This window comes from Sturnira hondurensis, unplaced genomic scaffold (genome assembly GCF_014824575.4).
Source record: "Sturnira hondurensis isolate 20B ecotype Veracruz unplaced genomic scaffold, ASM1482457v3 Scaffold0008196, whole genome shotgun sequence".
In the NCBI taxonomy this organism is placed as follows: Eukaryota; Metazoa; Chordata; class Mammalia; order Chiroptera; family Phyllostomidae; genus Sturnira; species Sturnira hondurensis.
The window spans coordinates 27,423,919-27,431,469 of record NW_028080827.1 but is presented as its reverse complement, the minus strand read 5'-3'; the positions used below and the strand labels follow the sequence as shown (position 1 = coordinate 27,431,469).

General features: G+C 39.5%; 1 non-coding gene across 1 annotated transcript; it reads right to left on the bottom strand.

Moving 5' to 3' along the window:
• Positions 1-4,567: 4,567 nt before the first annotated feature.
• Positions 4,568-4,671, bottom strand: LOC118992667 (small nucleolar RNA U13). Its single transcript, XR_005067686.1, has one exon. It is a non-coding gene; the product is annotated as a small nucleolar RNA U13 (small nucleolar RNA).
• Between the last annotated feature and the right edge of the window lie 2,880 nt (positions 4,672-7,551).

Sequence of the window (7,551 nt, the reverse complement as noted above, 5' to 3'; positions counted from 1 at the left end):
TGGTTCTTATTTATCCTATCTATTATACATAAAGCATTGAATATTGAGTCCCCTTAACTTTGTTTTATCCTAAATGAAAGAAAGAGCATACATCAAATTTGTGGGCCATAGAATTCAATCAAAGACTGAATATTAGTATATTGTTTTCCTACCTGCAATCCTGGGACACTGAGATTCCTAAGTAAAGTGCTTTAATTAACAATATTATTCTTCCCTTTGGATTTTGGGGTATGACAGTCTGTGTTTTAACCTTCTTTTCCTTTGGGAACAGTGATTGGCAGTCCCAATTATATGCACAGATTTTGTTTGTAGAACTGAGGCCTTTGGAGAATATCAGGAACCATCGAGAACTATGGCCAAGTGGTCCTCATTTCCATTACTTTTAGCCTCACACTTACTTTCATAACAGGGTGATTTTCACATCTCCACCAGGGCTTATGGTGATACTGGAGAAAATTATATTCCTACATAGTTAAAGCCTTTGGAAGTTCGTGGTCTCCAACTTAGCTATGCCATAGCCGTCGGGACCCTAGAATTATTTGATCCGTCTTCCAGGCTAACTTCGCCCCATGGTGACTATTCTGGGCCGCAGTGTGCTTCACACTCTCCCTCTCAGCAGAGGACCCTGTCCCCGTTTCACTAAGAAGAATGAACTATTCCATAGGTACACTCTCTCAACTCCCGCTCCTTCCCCTTACTTATACATGAATCTGTATCTGAACTTGCACCTACCTCCTTCCCCACTGCGTCTTAGAGGGGGATAGATGGCCCGATTCTTCAAGACTGAGGCTTCCGTCTGCCTCTGGGCTTGATGCCATCTCTGTCAGTTTCCTTTGGGACTTGTCCCATCATTGTTTCTCTCTTGCATTTTCAACAGTACTTTTGCTAACAACTGCCTCAGAGTTTATAAATGTACTCCATCCAGAAATTTCTGCTACCATTCTTTCTCCCTCCCCTTTCCATCACAGTGGAACTGTTAATCTGCAGTAGGTAGCCACTGTCTCCGCTCATTGCAAGTCCACTCTTCAATCAGTCTGTTGGCTTCCACGTCACTTCCACTGACACCACTCTGGCAAAAGCCACTCATTATGTCCCAAAGGCTGGACCCATTCGACTCTTTTCGACTCTCCTGTCACTTCCCTCCCCCCATGGCACTTGATCCTGGTCTGCGCTCCTGGAAACTCTTCCCCGGGCTTCTGTTATACCACTCTCTATTGCTCTCCTTCTCTCAACAGTTCTTCTCGGTTCTTCTTGATAACCGTAGTCTCTAATCATAATAGTAATAGTTAGCATTTAATGTGGGCCTATCAGACATTAGTATGTCATGAGCAGCAGCTCATTACTTCTCATAATAACCCTATGAAGTATACAGTATGAATCTGCGGTTAGAAGCCAGACCAGAGTTGGGTCACCAGCCTATTTCTGAGGCAATCACTGGACAAGGCTGGGTTTACTCATATCAATTAGGCCTATTTAAGGCTGAGAGTGAGATTTGCTGCTTCTGAAATACATATATATTTATAGTAATAAATATATATTTATCTATAGTAAGCCTTTCACATGTGGCAGCAAGTCCCCCATCCTGTCTGTCCATCCTCAGCACTCCTGCCACTGCTTTTCTCATAAAGTGCAAACTGATGCTGCCAGTCTCCTGCTTAAACATCTTCTTCAACAACCCATTGCTTAATAAAACCTAAACTTTGTGTTTTGGACACAAATAACAGGACAACTAATGCAATCTAACTTTTAAAAAAATAAGGGAGAGAATTAGGTCATGTAAAACACTACCAGAGGTAGTGTGAAGTTCAGGGTTAGTTGGTTCAATGAGAATATTGAGAACCTAGGTTTTTTCTCTCTCCTGCCATTTTTAGAGTCAGCTCCATCCTAAAGCTGGTTTCCCTCATATTATTAATATGATTGCCATAAGCATTTCGAGCTATGTTGTTTCTCTCTTTTAAAAAAAATTTTATTTATTTATATATTTTTTAAGAGAGAAGGTGAAGAGAGGGAGAATGAAAGGGACAGAAACATCGATCAAGGACCTGGCCTGCAACCTAGGCATGTATCCTGACCGGGAATCCAACCAGCCACCTTTCAGTTTGCAGGGGAACACCCAGCCACTGAGCCACACCAGTCAGGGCAGAGAGCCATGTGCTTCTTTTTTTTTTTTTTTTTAGAAGTTTTTGTTTTTTTTTTTAAATATTTTATTTATTTATCTTTAGAGGGGAAGGGAAGGAGAGAGGAAGAGAAACATCAATGTATGGTTGCTTCTCGTGCATCCCCTGCTGGGAACTGGCCCCTGCTGGGAACTGGCCTGCAACCCAGGCATGTGCCCTGACTGGGAATCGAACCATGATAATCTGGTTCATAGGCCCGCGCTCAATCCACTGAGCTACACCAGCCAGGGCTGTGCTTCTTGATTCATGCTCAAGTGAGAGAAAAGGAGAGACTTACAGTGATTATATGAGTTGCCTTCCCAGTCAGAATTAGTCCTAGGCTATTCCTGACTCAGTCACTAGAAAGACACTAAGCGTACCTCCATTTAGGCTACCTGGGGCTAAGCATGGGTGAGCTTCTTGGGAGGCAGATAGGTGTGGAGGGAAGAGATGTATACTAAGTAGCATTAAGTTTCTGTTAGAAAGAATGGGAGTGGATTCTGGGAGGACTACATTCTATGTTCACTGGGTAAACAAGGTCCTCTTTTTAAAAAAAATTTTTGTTTATTTAGTTTCAGAGAGAGGGGGAGGAAGGAAAAAAGAGGAAGAGAAACATCGATGTGCAAGAGAAACATAGATTGGTCGCCCCTCACACAGCCCCAACTGAGGACCCAGCCCACAACCCAGGTATGTGCCCTGGCTGGGAATTGAACGGGCAGCGTTTCAGTTCACAGGCCAGCACTCAATCCACTGAGCCACATCAGCTGGGGCTAAACAAGGTCCTTTTGATGATCTTACCTTGAAGCACAAGTTACTTTTGCCATTCACAGCTCTAACTCAAAGAATTCAATGAATGATTATTATGTATATGAATGAATTAAGGTTGAACCAAACTACTACTTGTAGTTCCCAAAATGTGCAAGATGATTTCTGGTCTCTGTGTCTGTGCTCACGCTGCTACTGCTCCTTGAAATCATTGCCCCCACCACACCTGGTCAGTCTCCCTCTCTCTCTGTCTCTCTCTCTCTCTCTCTCTCACACACACACACACACACATACACACACACGAACACGCGCACACACACACGCACACACTCCTTCTCACTACTTGCAAAACTGGCTTTTCCATGCTGCGAGTGCTTTGGATTTCCATGAGGATACTTGTTTACAGCACTTTTTTTTTTGCTCACCTGCAGCTTCTTCTAGAATGGAAGCCTTTTAAGGGTGGGAATTATGCCTCCTTCATTTTTAACAAGTAGCTGAGTGTATGACTCAGAGATTGGCCTTGCTCTACATCTTTTCAGATAGTAGATCTCTCTCGGTGTAAATGCCTCAAAACAAGTTTGTTTATACAGGACTGCTCATCACTAGAAGTGATAGAAGTGACTTCTAGGGTCTTTTGCTTAAAGTTGCTTACAGATGCACGTTTTATTATTAAAATGAACACTCGGAGGCAGTGTGTTCAATGGCAGCACCACAGTCTACATACACACGACCGACTGGGTTTTCTGGGCTATAAAAGTCACCACAGCCCGAATGAAGTACAGTAGCGAAGAAACAGTTTCATCATCACGGGGACTGTATCTGTACGTCCAGTCCAGGAAAAGATTTTGTAGACTTTGATAGCACATTAAAACACAAACTATGTGAAACAAAAATGCTTGCTTTATTACTTTTTTCTGAATGAGAAAATACAGGAACAATCAAGACATTAAAAACCTAGGTTCAGCAGGCACAAAAAGAACGTGATACCAGGAATGGTGCTTCAGCGCTCATTGCGGCTGCATAGGGTCTGGTCCTAATACATTGGGATTGGTGTCTCAATCTGCATACAAACCTCTACAACCTTAAATGCAACCATAGAAGGGAGATAAAAAGAATATGGTAATCAAGATATTTGTAATGTTATATTTATAGACTGTAATGGAAGTCTGTGAGTAACCTGTAAACTCACAGCAGCTTCTCAAAGTTCCCATAGGATAAGCCTTTGAAGTTCGGGGAGTGGCTAATGGTTCCTTTGATCTTCTTAGTCTTTTTGCACTTCAGGGAGATTTGGAAGAGGGCAATCTTGCTTATCACTATACCTCTTGTTAAGCAAAAGAAAAAGCAACTTCCTAGATCTGTGGAGATGGTAGGGTGGGTGAGGGGTTTTCCCAGACCAGCACTCTGAGCTGCAGCTTTGGGCCTGTTTCCAGGGGTGATTCCCGCCAAGGTAGCCTCGCCCCAATCCACTTCAACTAACCACAGTTAGCTGATTGCCTGTAGCCTCTCCTTTAGGGCTTTTTAAAATGTCATTTTTTGTACTAGACATAATAAAATACATTCATTTTCTTTGAAAACCATTTCACAAAATACTCTTTATTTTATTGTTATTTTTTTCTTTTTTTAAAATTTTATTGTTATTTTTTTCATGTCAGATGGGTAATGTGCTGATGTTGTAACAAGGTTTGTGAGAGACGCGTGTCACACAAGAGCGTGAACACCCAATCATCACGCTTATGAACTACGAAAGGATCGACAAAATACTCTTTAATAAAATTGTCTTCTCTTGAGAAATATGAAAAACTCTAGACATAAGGATATTTGAGAAGTCACGTTCAAGATGGTTATAGTTTCTAGTAGAAGAGTTGAGTTGCTGGATTATAGTCTTCTAGTAGCATCTGCATTGAAGGTCATTGCATTACTAAATCTACTCAGTATAAAATGTTTTAAAATATGTATGTGCTCTCTGAAAAAATATTCATAAAATATCCTTTAGTCTTAAAACAATTTTGGGGATACCACCTACACATTAAGGAATTAATCTTATTATAAAGAGTTTTTGATAATGCTTCATGTTTTAACAAAAGTAATACGTGCTTATTCTAAAGAGAAATACTGAGCCCTGGCTGGTGTAGCTCAGTGGATTGAGCGCGGGCCTATGAACCAAAGGGCTGCAATTCGTTCCCAGTCAGGGCACATGCCTGGGTTGCAGGCCAGTTCCCTGCAGAGGACACACGAGAGGCAACCATACACTGATTTTTCTCTCCCTCTCTTCTTCCCTTCCATAAATAAATAAAATCTTAAAAAAAAAGAGAGAGAAATACTGAAAAGCTTAAGGTAGAAATGACCTTCAGAAATAATCACAATATATTTTAATGCATTTCCTTTCAATATTTTTATTATGTAAATATATAATACATACTTTTTTCATGTGGGAGATAGTAGCTTATTTTGTATCTATGTAGTTGTGTACTTAAAAAAACCTTACCATGATATTGCTATTTATAATAGCATTATATTATTATTTAACCATGTCTTTAAAGATTTTTATAATTCTTTTATAAATTATAGTGTATTTATTCCCCTATTGTTAAATGAAGATTCATTATTTTTTAAGGATTAGAAACAATTGGTCAATAACTCAGAAATTTTTTTCATGAAAAATAATATGAAAAATCTATTGAAATATATACACACCTACGCACATATCTGTTAACCGAAAACAAGAGTTAGGACCTCAGTGCTGAATGGAGAACTCACAGCATCCCAGGACTACTGCCCTCAGAATGTGTATCCCCTACCTTAATTTTGATATGCATTTGCATCAGAATACCTCTTTAAAGAAAGTTCAGGGGAAGTTAAATTTATTCATCCATTTATTCATTCTTTAAGTAAACAGCTGTTGCTCCCCTGTTAGGCATTGTAAGTACTGAAGTGAATCGGCCTTACTTAGCCTTTGCCCTCCCAGAGCCTCCAGTCCAGATAAAAACAATTAAACCAGAGAATTTAATAACGTATAGAAAGACATGTGATACAGAAAGCAGTGATTTCAATGGGTGCATATGGTGGTGGCAGCTAAATTTTCCCAGTGAAGGCAAGTGTTTAAACAGAGACTTGCAAAGGAAGCAGGAGTTAGAGACAGAGCAGGTCCCACTGGAGAGTGTGCCAGAGGCAAAGCCTGGTGAAGATCAGAAGCCTGGAAGGTAGAGTGAGGAAGCGGAAGGGAACCACAGAAGTAAGACGAAGTCAGATCATTAAAGGCCTTGTCAGCTGCCATGAAAAGTTTAGAGTTTATCCACGGGGCACTGGGAATCTGTTGAAGGTTTGCTCTTTGAAAAGATCACCCTCTCTGAAGTATGGAAAATGGATGGAGATGGAGGTTAAAGGGATACAAGGGATGTTGCAGAAATGTAGATAGGAAGACTGGCTCATTAGCCACAGATCTACCTGAGGAAGTCCTACAGGATGGCTGGAGGTCAGCTTCTGTTAACTATCCTTTGCATTCAGCCATTTATCACATTCAACTTCTAATCCTTTCAACCAACCTAAGGCATTCAGCATTTAATAAGTAGTTGTTGCTCTGTTATATCACCTGTTTCTTCTTCTTTCAAAGAATAAAGATTTGGGAGGAAAAGTATCCATTCTAAGGACCTTTCCCACTCTTTTTGCGACCTAGGGCCCCTCCACTTTCCTACAATCACTCATCTGGATGCTACACCCTGACCTAGTTGCTGAAGTCCTGGTTTTCTTTACAAAAGCTTTCTGAGCTTGCATAGAAACCCCACCGAGAATTCCTGATTTCTATAAAGAGGGCACTACCTGGATCTGGTGATGTTAGGAACATAGGGACTTCCCCTATTATAACAGTAGGTCATAGGCAACATGAAAACTATAGACAAGTCAAAAATAGAGAAAAAAAAGCCATCATAGTTCCACTCCCAAATGACAACCACTATAATATTTGATGACATTTCATTTTAGCCCAGATTTTTAAAAACTTAAAATCGTAACATAGGAAAATGTTGTTATTTTAAATATTAAAATTTTAATAGTTGTGAAAGATTCCACAGTGTGATTGTATTGCAATCTAATTCAGCACAAGGCTATATTTAGGTTGTTACTGATGTTTGTGCTATAAATTATGCTATGATGAGCAGTTTTGGCATAGAATTCTTTGGGTACTTAGGACTGCACTCTTGAGATAAATTTCTGGAAGTAGACCTAATAATCCTTTTTTAATATACTGCCAATTTGATTTACAAAAATGTGTACCAAGTTGACATTATTACCAGCAACATTTGAGAGTACCTGTTTGAATTAGGCAACATTAGAAAAAAACTTTGCTAACTTAATAAATAAGGAATGTTTTTCAAAATTATTTAAAATGTTAATTGTGTTTTTATATACCCATAATAGCTAAGTAAGCTAAAGGAAGAAATTGATTGCAAGGATATTAAGCTAACCTATACTAATAGATTAACTGCCTGCATCCTCTATTACTTGGTAATATAAACAGTTAGTACCAAGGTTTTAGTGTTCCTTAACATTATTCTAAATTTTTCTTTATGTATTTATGTCTGTTTGAGTCTGCCTTTTCTTAACTTTAAGCCATAGTATTTTATAAGTTAATTCT